Source organism: Sapajus apella, unplaced genomic scaffold (genome assembly GCF_009761245.1).
Source record: "Sapajus apella isolate SASKATOON/1434 unplaced genomic scaffold, GSC_monkey_1.0 scaffold47, whole genome shotgun sequence".
Taxonomy (NCBI): Eukaryota; Metazoa; Chordata; class Mammalia; order Primates; family Cebidae; genus Sapajus; species Sapajus apella.
Genome location: NW_022436987.1, coordinates 8,974,097 through 8,984,857, shown reverse-complemented (window position 1 = coordinate 8,984,857; position 10,761 = coordinate 8,974,097). Strand labels below are relative to the sequence as shown.

The 10,761-nt window shown below is 42.1% G+C and overlaps 1 pseudogene; it reads right to left on the bottom strand.

The window, feature by feature from the left end:
* Positions 1-4,851: 4,851 nt before the first annotated feature.
* LOC116525004 lies at positions 4,852-10,382 on the bottom strand (annotated as a pseudogene).
* Positions 10,383-10,761: the final 379 nt, after the last annotated feature.

The window sequence follows — 10,761 nt, the reverse complement described above, 5'->3', positions numbered from 1 at the left end:
AACATCTACACTACCGGAGAAGCCACAGAAGGAAAAAAGGGCCATGGTCTGCGTTGTCCCTTCCTTGCTCCACTGCTTTCCCCTTGCTCAAGCTGTGATTTTAGGCCTTCTCCTGTGTCACATGCAAGGGGAAACAGAAGATTTGAAGAAAAGGGCAAGGCCTTCCATACGGAATATTGTAATCCAACTTTAGATTCCTGTAGGTAGCAGATGCCAAAGTACTAGCTCTTTCTTTCATGGAATACTTTTGTGGGTTTCTCAGAGACCCCCTACCTGGGAGCTCCCTTACTATACCTTCCACAGCTATGAGTGATGCAATAAAAAAAATGTGGCTACTACAAAATTTTGAATTACATACATAGCTTACATTATATTTCTATAGGTGCTGCCTTAAAATGCATGGGCTCTTGGCTTTAGGACCCGGACCAAAACTCAGGAGTCTATGACATTTGTAAATCCTGTGGCCTGCTGCCTGGCACACATTAAGCATACAATAATTAGGATAAGGGAGAGACTGGAGGTGGACGAAGAGGAGGAAAAGTTGTTATTTTTGTGGTAGTAGATGATGTTGTTACTGGTATTACTCACTTCTGTTTGCCCATCTGTAAAATAAGAATAATAATTCCTGTTCCACTGGCTTCACAAGGTTGCAGTGTGGTTTGAGGGAAACAAAAGCCCTTTGAAGTGTAAATAGCTGCATAAACAGCGGTTGTCCCAGTCCTAATAATAATGGTGGCCGCTGTAACATCCTGGCTCCTGGCGGGAGCAATGCTGTAACCGAGCCTCATTAGCTCAGCTGCTCTGGCCTAAGGCCCAGCAGCTTTTGCGTTAGCATGACAACCTGCACAGTGGGTCTGCCGCCAGGTGGCAGTGAAAGCCACGCTGTGGTCCCGCCAGGTCCCCTGAAGTGCAGTCCCACCCTGCTCTGGAAGATCAGTCAGTTCCCTGAGGACTCCCAGGAGAAGCACCTTTTGCTGCTAGGCACTGTGAGGAATACAAAAAAGCTTGGAAAACACGGTCCAGCTCTTCAGGAGCTGCAGTGTGTCAAACTAAAATGATCGGGGCTGTTGTTTTGGATTGAGCTCCTGCACTAGACCCAGCAGATCAGACCAAACCAAAACGGAGTCACTCGTAGTAAATGCCACATAATCAAACTGAAACTTTAAGGAAGCAGCAGATCCCAAAACAGACCTTCCCCCCCCCCCCCGAAAACAGGAGATTGCAGTTTACCCAAATCAGCCAAATGAGGAAGTCCCCTCTGCTTTAACCCTTACAAAAAGGTAGCCTGAAGTAACCTGATGTTAACCGATCAGCTTTCCCCCGCCTCTGATTGTGTTTCCTTGTCCCCACCTCACAAAACCCGCTCTTTTGCCATTGCCCAGTGGGAGTTCGAATTCTATCTTGTTCAATGGAGGCTGCCCCAATTCAATCACGAATGAAAGCCAATTAGATCTACACATGTGTTGTAATGCTGTCCTTTTGACAAGTATAACGAAGGAGATTGACCCCCAAACTACCCATTCGATAGAGGAGATCCCAGCTAGGTCAGAAGGAGAACGGCTACTGTGGAAGCCCTTGGGAGGCCATGGGAACAGGAAGAGCTCCCTGAGATGTGACGTTTGAGCTGGGGTTTCATGAAAGACATCTTCACTTAGTTAAAAAGAGTAGAGGATATTACAGGAAGAGAAATAAGCAAGTGCAAAATACACATGGCCCATTTGGAAAAGGGTATGGGCATTTGGACATGAATGATGAGGGGGTGGGTGCTCCAGGCATTTATTGGGTAAAGGCCAGTGAAGCCAAATATCCAGAAATGGGCAGGACAGCTCTGCACAATGAAGGGATGTCCTGCCTGATGTGATAATAGCAGCTCTATTGAGAAACTGATCATCTGGATGGGAAGGGGAAGCTTCAGTGTGAGATGTAAGTGGAAGTATAAACTGGGACCAGTTTGAGGAGGATCTCATAGCCTCACTGTGGACCTTGGGCCCTCTTGCAGATGACATTCCTTCCCAGCTGCAGAGAAATGGCTCCTGTTTCTAAAACCCAGCAGGTGTCCCTGTAGATCTCTGGAGAGAGACTTCGGTGGTGGTGGATTCATTCACACAGTACCCAGCTCTGCTTCCCAGGGCTTGCCCCTCTCCCCAGCGTTCTTGCTTGGATTCTTAGTCATTCTGTCCCTGGCCCTAGAATGATACCATCCTGTGTTTGAAACTCCAGACTAAGTGTGGATGCAAACAGGCCCTTAACATTTGTCAAATTGAATTCACTTCCAAGACCTAGTCCCCAGTTCAGTGAAAGCAAACCCTGTTCCGTGTGGTTCATTTGAATTTAGACTGAGTAAAGGTGGCACCAATGGATTGTCTGAATCTTTGCTCTGAGTCTGTATAAAGGTCTTCATCCCAGGAGGGGCCCAAAGAACTTGCTCTGCCAGGTTTGCCTGGTTATAGGAGCTAGCATTTATTAAGCAGCTAGTTTGAGGCAGGCACTGCTCTGAGTACTTTATATACATGGCACATTTCATCTTCATAGCAACTTATGCTACAGACAAGAAAACAGGCACAGAGAGGTTAAATGAGTTGCCTAAGGTGCCCAAGTGGCAGAGCTAAGCCGTGAACCTGATCTGTCTGCTCTAAAAGCCTTTGCTCTTCCCCAGCCTGTTCCTCCCAGTCATAGGGAAAGGGTGGTTTCTTGAAAGAGAGGAAAGGGACCCAAGGCCAAGTGGCTACCAAGCAATAAAGACAGAGGACATCTTCTTTTCACTCCTTGGCAGAATGTGGTCTGCAGAGAGAGAGCTGTGGTGCATTCTGAGAGACAGTGCTGAGAGCTCCAGCCAACCATTTCTTCTTGCTCTTGATTCAGAATGGGATCCAGGAAGGAAGTGAAATGGAGCAGGAAGGGAATATAACTTGGGTAGGGTGTTATCTTCCAGCGCAGCACAAAGCTGCATCTGCCAATGTCTTGCTTTGGGCTGGCACCTTGGCAGGAGGATTGCTTGAGGCCATGAGTGTGAGACCAGCCTGGGCAACATATGACATCCCCCCATCATTAAAAAAAAGAACAAGAGTGTCCTTATTCTTCAGCTACATGCTTAAATATTAAGAGATGAAGAGTTTTAACATCTGTAATTTAAGAGATTCATCAAAAATAACAATGCATACGTATACAGTAGAGGGAAAAATTAAATGTAGCGAAAGTAGCCAAGTAGCTGGGATTACAGGCACCTGCCACTGTACTGAATAAGAACATTCTTACACCTATGGTAAAATAATTGATACAATACTATTTTGTAATATACAATCCATAGCATATTTCGGCAACTGTTCCAAAACTATTTTTGATCATCTTTTTTTCAATCCATGTTCATCATTTTCTAAATACTTTAAAATTAGGGAAATAAGTCCATTGTCAAGGTAGCAAATTTATTTTCTGATTTGTCTTCAGCTGGACTGTCCAGTTGTTAAAAAATTAAATTCACCCTTACTCTACCCCCATGGGGGAATATTGAAAAGTATGTGCCACAGAATTACAAGTAATTTCAAATTTGGAGTTTCAAGTGTCTCTGAGCTATAATGTGGCAATGTTTGAATTAGGGTATTCATTCCCATGGTGAGATATTGGAGACAATTCTTCCAGTGCATTCACTTTAATATCTCTTACCTTTTTTTTTTTTTTTTTTTTTTTCCGAGACAGAGTCTTGCTTTGTTGCTCAGGCTGGAGTGCCATGGCTGGATCTTGGCTCACTGCAACCTTCAGTTCCTGGGTTCAAGTGATTCTCATGCCTCAGCCTCCCAAGTAGCTGAGACTACAGGCACCTGCCACCACACCTGGCTAAGTTTTGTATTTTGAGTAGAGAATGGGTTTCACCATGTTGACTAGGCTGATCTCAAACTCCTGACTTTCAAGTGATCTGCTCACCTTGACCTCCCAAATTGTTGGGATGTCAGGCATGCTCAGCTTCTAATATATGTTACTTAACACCTTACTTCAACAGAGAGTATATGGTGAAATCACACATTCTGAGTAAACAGCCTTTATTTTCCTATCCCACACTCTCTCTCACCCTTCTCCATTGAAATAAAGGAAGAGGAGTTTAGAATCTGTGAAGCAGATGAAATTAAGAGCAATGAAACCCAGAATCCTTATAAACAGGTGCATCTGCTGACACTGACTGGGATGATGGCATTGAAAATGCTTATATTTTAGAAGCTACTGAAGATGCTGAATTAGCTAAAGCTGCAGAGAACAGTCTTCTCAGTTGCAACAATGAAGTGGATGAATTCTTGATAAACTAATTACAGAAGTACCATACAAGTACCTAATTCACTATGGACACTTATGTCACCAGGCTATAATTTGCCTGATGTCTGTGAGATTCAATAACAAATATATTATTATTAAACCTGCTTACATAAACTAAGGTTTATCACCTTATTTTCCAGTTTTTTGCTTTTTACTTCTATGAACCAGTTTTACTGAAAATTAGCTTTGGTGTACTAAAGTTCAGTGGAATTCTCCTTATTAATCAAAATTAGTCAATGTTCACTCAACTTCATTTTCTATTTATTAAAACTCTAATATCTGAGGCTGATAAGAGATGATGTCAACATTTTAAAATTTATTACTCAAGATATTAGCCAGAAAAGATTATCGTGGCCTTTAAAACTATTTGAAAAATGGATGTCATTTAACATTGTTCACAGTCATTTAATTTGAATGACAAATATTAGATTCTGGTAACTAGGCCATTCTTTGCAAAAAAAAAAAATTATGAGAGTATAGTTTCAGAAAGTAACAGACAGTAGCATGAGACTAATCTTTCTGTAGACACATTTTAGAAGGTTGCACCTCTCATTTCTGATCAAGGAGCTTCTCTAATTGATGGTTGATATTTTGTAGGTGGTTTTCAGCTCCCAAAAGCCTTCTTGCTTTAAATAACAGAGCTGGATGGCTGGATGAATTATACGTTTCCTTTATGTTTGGTTCTTTCTCCTGAACATCTGAATAATCTTGATAAATCTGTTTTAAATTAGGTAAGAAATATGCTGCATTCCTAAGGGAAGACTTTCTCTCCTTATATTCATCACATTTTGTTTGTAGTTGTTTCAGCTGTGGCTATCACCGAAGCAGTTCACCCTGGACGTCAATCAAACATTGCCTTTTCTTCTTGATATCTGAAATCATCATAGCATTCTTCCTTTTCAAATTTTTCAACATCTGGACTTCTTTAAACATTTTATTTTTAATATTAAAATAAAATGTGTTGATGACATTCTTATGAATTTTAGATTATATTCTTTGTTTATACGCTAGGAGGGTTTTCTCAAATGCAAAACAATATTCAACTCCATGATGTCACTGGTTTTCTTTCCTTCTAGACACCAAATATGCACAATGTTGGAAGTACCTGAATCGATGGCTTTACTTCTTGATTTCTTTCTTTTGTCATAAGACAGCTTTCCTTTTGTCTGAGTTTTCAATTAAATTTCTGCGGCCAAGGTCTCTTTTTCAACAGAGGGCTGGGTACTAAGTGGTCCTATCATTTTAGAAGTGATCAACTCAGTTGGTTTCTCTGAAAGTTCTGAAGATGCTGTAGTTGTAATAGCCTCATGTTGCTGAGTACTTATTTTGTCTCCTGATTTAGCTGTTCTTACATCACTTTCTTCCATTCTTTCCCAGTCAGCATGAATGGGCTTGCATTTTCTTCCTGTTTTTTTTTTTTTTTCACTAATTTTTACAGATGTGTTTTCACTTGCTACATTTTCAAAAGTGTCTGAACTTCTTTTTGCTTCTTTTCCTGGAGGAGTTGATCTTGATTTTGTTTTTGACCCAGTGCTTATTCAGGAGCAGGTTATTTAATTTCCACTTATGTGCATGCTTTTGGAGGTTCCTTTAGAAGTTGACTTCCAGTTTTATTCCACTGAAAAGTGCTTGATATAATTTCAATTTTCTTAAATTTATTGAGGCTCGTTTTGTGACCTATCATATGGTCTATCTTGGAGAAAATTCCATGTGCTGTTAAGTAGAATGTATATTCTGTGGTTGTTGGATGGAATGTTCTGTATGTATCTGTTAAGTTCATTTGTTCCAGCATATAGTTTAAATCCATCGTTTCTTTGTTGATGTTCTGCCTTGATGACCTGTCTAGTGCTGTCAGTGGAGTATTGAAGTCCCCCACTATTATTGTGTTGCTGTCTATCTTATTTCTTGGGTCTATTAGTAATTGTTTTATAAATTTGGCAGCTCCAGTGTTAGGTGCATATATGTTTAGGATTGTGATATATTCTTGTTGGACAAGGCCCTTTATCATTATATAATGTCCCTCTTTGCCTTTTAACTGCTGCTGCTTTAAAGTGTGTTTTGTATAATATAAGAATAGCTACTCCTGCTGGCTTTTGGTGTCTATTAGCATGAAATGTCTTTTATACCCCTTTACCTTGGGTTTGTATGAGCCCTTATGTGTTAGTTACGTCTGTTGGAGGCAGCAGATAGTTGGTTGGTACATTCTTATCCATTTTGTAATTCTGTATCTTTTAAGTGGAGCATTTAGGTCATTTACACTCAACGTTAGTATTGAAATGGAAGGTACTACTCCATTCATCATGCTATTTGTTGCCTATATGTTTTGTTTTTTACATTGTGTTTTTGTTTTACAGGTCTTGTGAGATGTATGCTTTAAAGATGTTCTGTTTTGATGTGTTTCCAGGATTTCTTTCAAGATTTAGAGCTCCTTTTAGATGTGGTAGTAGTGACTTGGTAGTGGCAAATTCTCTCAATGTTTGTCTGAAAAAGATTGTATCTTTCCTTCAGATATGAAGCTTAGTTTCACTGGATACAAAATTCTTGGCTGATAAATGTTTGAGGAGGCTGAAGATAGGGCCCAAATTCCTTCTAGCTTGTAGGGTTTCTGCTGAGAAATCTTCTGTTAATCTGATAGGTTTTCCTTTATAGGTTACCTGATGCTTTTGTCTTACAGCTCTTAAGATTCTTTCCTTCATCTTAACTTCAGATAACCTGATGACAATATGCCTATGTGATGATCTTTTTGCAGTGAATTTTCCAGGTGTTCTTTGTGTTTCTTGTATTTGGAGGTCTAGATCTCTTGCAAGGCCAGGGAAGTTTTCCTCAATTACTCCCCCAAATATGTTTTCCAAACTTTTAAATTGCTCTTCTTCTTCAGGAATACCAGTTATTCTTGGGTTTGGTTGTTTAACATAATCCCAGACTTCTCATAGGCTTTGTTTATCTTTTCTTATTGCTTTTTCTTTGTCTTTGTTGGATCGGGTTAATTCAAAGACCTTGTTTTCGAGCTCTGAATTTCTTTCTTCTACTTAGTCAATTATATTGCTGAGACTTTCCAGAGGATTTTCATTTCTATAAGTATGTTCATTGTTTCCTGAAGTTTTGATTATTATTTATGTTATCTATTTCCTTGAATATTTCTACCTTTACTTCTTGTATCATCTTTTGGATTTCCTTACATTGGGCTTCACCACCTTTCTCTGGTGCCTCTGTGATTAGCTTAATAATTAACCTCCTGAATTCTTTTTCAGGTAAATCTGGGATTTCTTCTTGGTTTGGGTCCATTGCTGGTGAGCTAGTGTGATTTTGGGCATATGTTAAATAACCTTGTTTTGTCGTATTACCTAGTTGGTTTTCTGGTTCCTTCTCATTTGGGTAGGTTCTGCCAGAGGGAAGGTCTAGGGCTGAAGGCTGCTGTTCAAATTCTTTTGTCCTATGGGGTGTTCCCTTGATGCAGTATTCTTCCCCTTTTCTTATGGATGTGGCTTCCTGGGAGCTGAGCTGTAGTGATTGTTATCTCTCTTCTGGATCTAACCACCCAGCAAGTCTACCAGGCTCCCCACGGGTACTGGGGTTTGTCTGCACAAAGCCCTGTGATATAAACCATCTATGGGTCTCTCAGCTGTGGATACCAGCACAGCATTTGGGGTGTCTCCCAGGTCCCACAGGAGCAACCCACTTCTTTCAGAGAGTCTGTGAGTCCTCTCAGATTTCCTGATTTATTCCTGCAGTCATTCTGGAGCAAAATTCATGATGCAAGCCTCCTCATGCTGCTCATTCATCCGAGTCAAAGCTGTAATCTAGTCCTGCCTCCCGTCCACCATCTCTCAAATACTTCTTGGAGTTCCCAAGGAATATTTGGCATATAATCATGAACCAATCCATCGGCTTTAACCAACACTTGGCCCCACCCTTCAGCTTGCCCTGGTTCTCCCTTGTCAACATCCTCTGTTGTCACATCTACATAAGGGAGCCTCCATACACCCCAAAATGGCTGTTCCCTTTCTGTTTGAGCCCAGAGTCTCACAACATCTGTAACTCATCTCTCCATCAGGACTAACAAACATTTCAAGGGGCTTGGCAGAAAGCATACACCCCCCCCTAAAAAAATTTCCTTTTATCTCCCTCTTCTCTCAGTCTTCCATCCCACACTTACTGTTTCTCTCCCACGTACCCTCATGCATATCAATCAGCTCATGGAAATATAAGAGTCCACGAGGGTGTCTGGTCCACCAGTTTTGACTTCCAGTTTGGGCTCAACTAGAACACTCTTTTGCATATGTAACTACAACGTAGCGGTGACAAAAGCGATCTAGTTGTAAGAAAGGAAAAGGGCATGTATACCAGACAAGTGTATCTTGGACAAGGGGCATCTAAATTGAGCCTTAAGCAATTAATAGGAAAGTTGAAGGGATGACATACGGGTGACATTCCAGACCGGAACAGGATAAGCAAAGTTGCAGAGGCCTCAGCTTGGTGTTGCTGGAGGGTAAAATGCAGGGCAGGGAAGGTGAAGGGAAGTTGGAGGAGCCAACAGAAGCCAAATGAAAGGTGGTTTTAGAGATGACATTGAGGAGATTGTACTTTCAGGCAGCAGGAAGGCCACTGAAGGTGTTTAGCAGAGGAGAGGATAATTAGCTCTGTGCTTTAGAAAGATTGTTCTGGTCACCTGGAATACATTTGAAGAGTGTCAAAGGGGAGGAGTGGACCTACTAGGGAGGCTGTTGGAAAGATTGGGGTAAGAGGTTATAAGGACCAGGGCTGAGCAGTAGTTAAGGAGGGCAGGAGGAGGAAAAGAAAGAGGAGGAAGAGGAGAAGCAGGAGGAGGAGAAGCAGGGGATTGGGGCAGGTTCATAAGTAGAGGGGAGAAGGACTACTCCCAGGTTTATGGCATGAGTAACCACATGTATTGAAGCTACTGACTAAGACAGATAACATGGGAGAAGGAAGAATTAGAAGGTGGGAAGTTCTTTTTGAAGATGTCTGTGATACCTTTTGGGAGTTGACAGGTAGACCTGTGGAAGAATGCATCTGAAGCTCAGGAGAGGTGTCTGAGCTGAGGATATAGATTTGGGATCATCAGAGGGGAAGTTTTGTTTGTGGCTGGGTTACTGCCAGAGAGCATCTAAAGAACAGAAGAGTGCTGAGGGCAGAGCTTTGCAGGACATTGATATGTAAAGAGTGGCCAAAAAGGAACAAAAAGTTAACAAAGTAGATTGGGAAAACCAAGATATCATTGTGATAGGTACAGTCAAAGGAAGGGAGAAACTCAAGGAAAATGAATTGGTCAACAGTACCAAATGGTGCAGACTTGCTGAAAAGTAAGTCCTAATTGCATCAGATGTGCCTAGCTAGATTGCAACGTGCTGAAGCATGGGTGGCAAGGGAGGGAGTTGAGAAAGAAAGGATAGACCACTCTTTGAAGTTTAGAGGTGGAAGGAGAGAAAAAGGAGGCATTCATGTGAGGAGGAGCCAGTGCAGGGAGTGCCTGTCTCTCCATGGAGTATATCTGAGAAGGCTGCCAGGCTAAAGGGAAGGAAGTGGAGAGCAAAAGGCCAGAAGGAATAATTGATAGGAAGATGTCCAGGAATGGTCAAGGGGAAAAGGGCACATGAGCACAGGTTGGGTGCTGGCCTTAAAGGATGAGGGATGTGTATGAGACCCGGGAGTGTGGCAGCACTCAAAGTTTGTAAGTGGAGGGGTTTCATGACTGATGGTCTCTGTTATTTAAGAAAAAGAATCTGGACTGATTAGGAACTTGTGGAGAGTAGAGAAGGCACAAAATGACCACCATGGGGAGTGGGCAAAGCAGGCCACCAGGACTGTTCAGACAAGTTGTGCTTTGGTTTTGGCTTTCTTTCCCTACTGCCTGTGTGCAAGAGAATTTGCCCACAGCAGAAAATAACCTGAGAGCTCATGCTTATCCCCTTTTTCCTTTCACTTTTCTCCAAAAGAAAAGTGTCTTGTGAAAGCTTAAGCTTTCTGAGTCTGTGGCCCTCCCACCTGTCACAGACAACCAATGCTGTGCCCCTGACCTCACTCCACTCGTACATCTTCCCTACATCATCCTCATCCCTCATTTCTGGATTTACTGCAGTTTCCCCAGTTTCTCAAAGCTCAACTGCATCCTGTGCTCAGACACCTCAGGCTTTGGGACCAGCAAGACTCATAGAACCTGAGTCCGGCAGGAAGCAGCATCCTCAGAAAAGTAACAGAGTTTAAGGAAAGCACTATTTACAAACGCGTGAGCAGGGTTATGGAACCCAACAAGGGATGGTGAAACAGTGGCGATAATGGCAGGGCAAGGGCAGGCAGCGGTTGTTGAAACTCTAAGAAATGCCTCTAGAGCAGGTCACCCTATGCAAACACTGGCATTTGGTAGAGGAAGGCAACCACTGCCAAGCCAGAGCCCATAGGGAGTGATTGAGGATTAATCCCCCGGTCCTCTCTCTGGTTCTC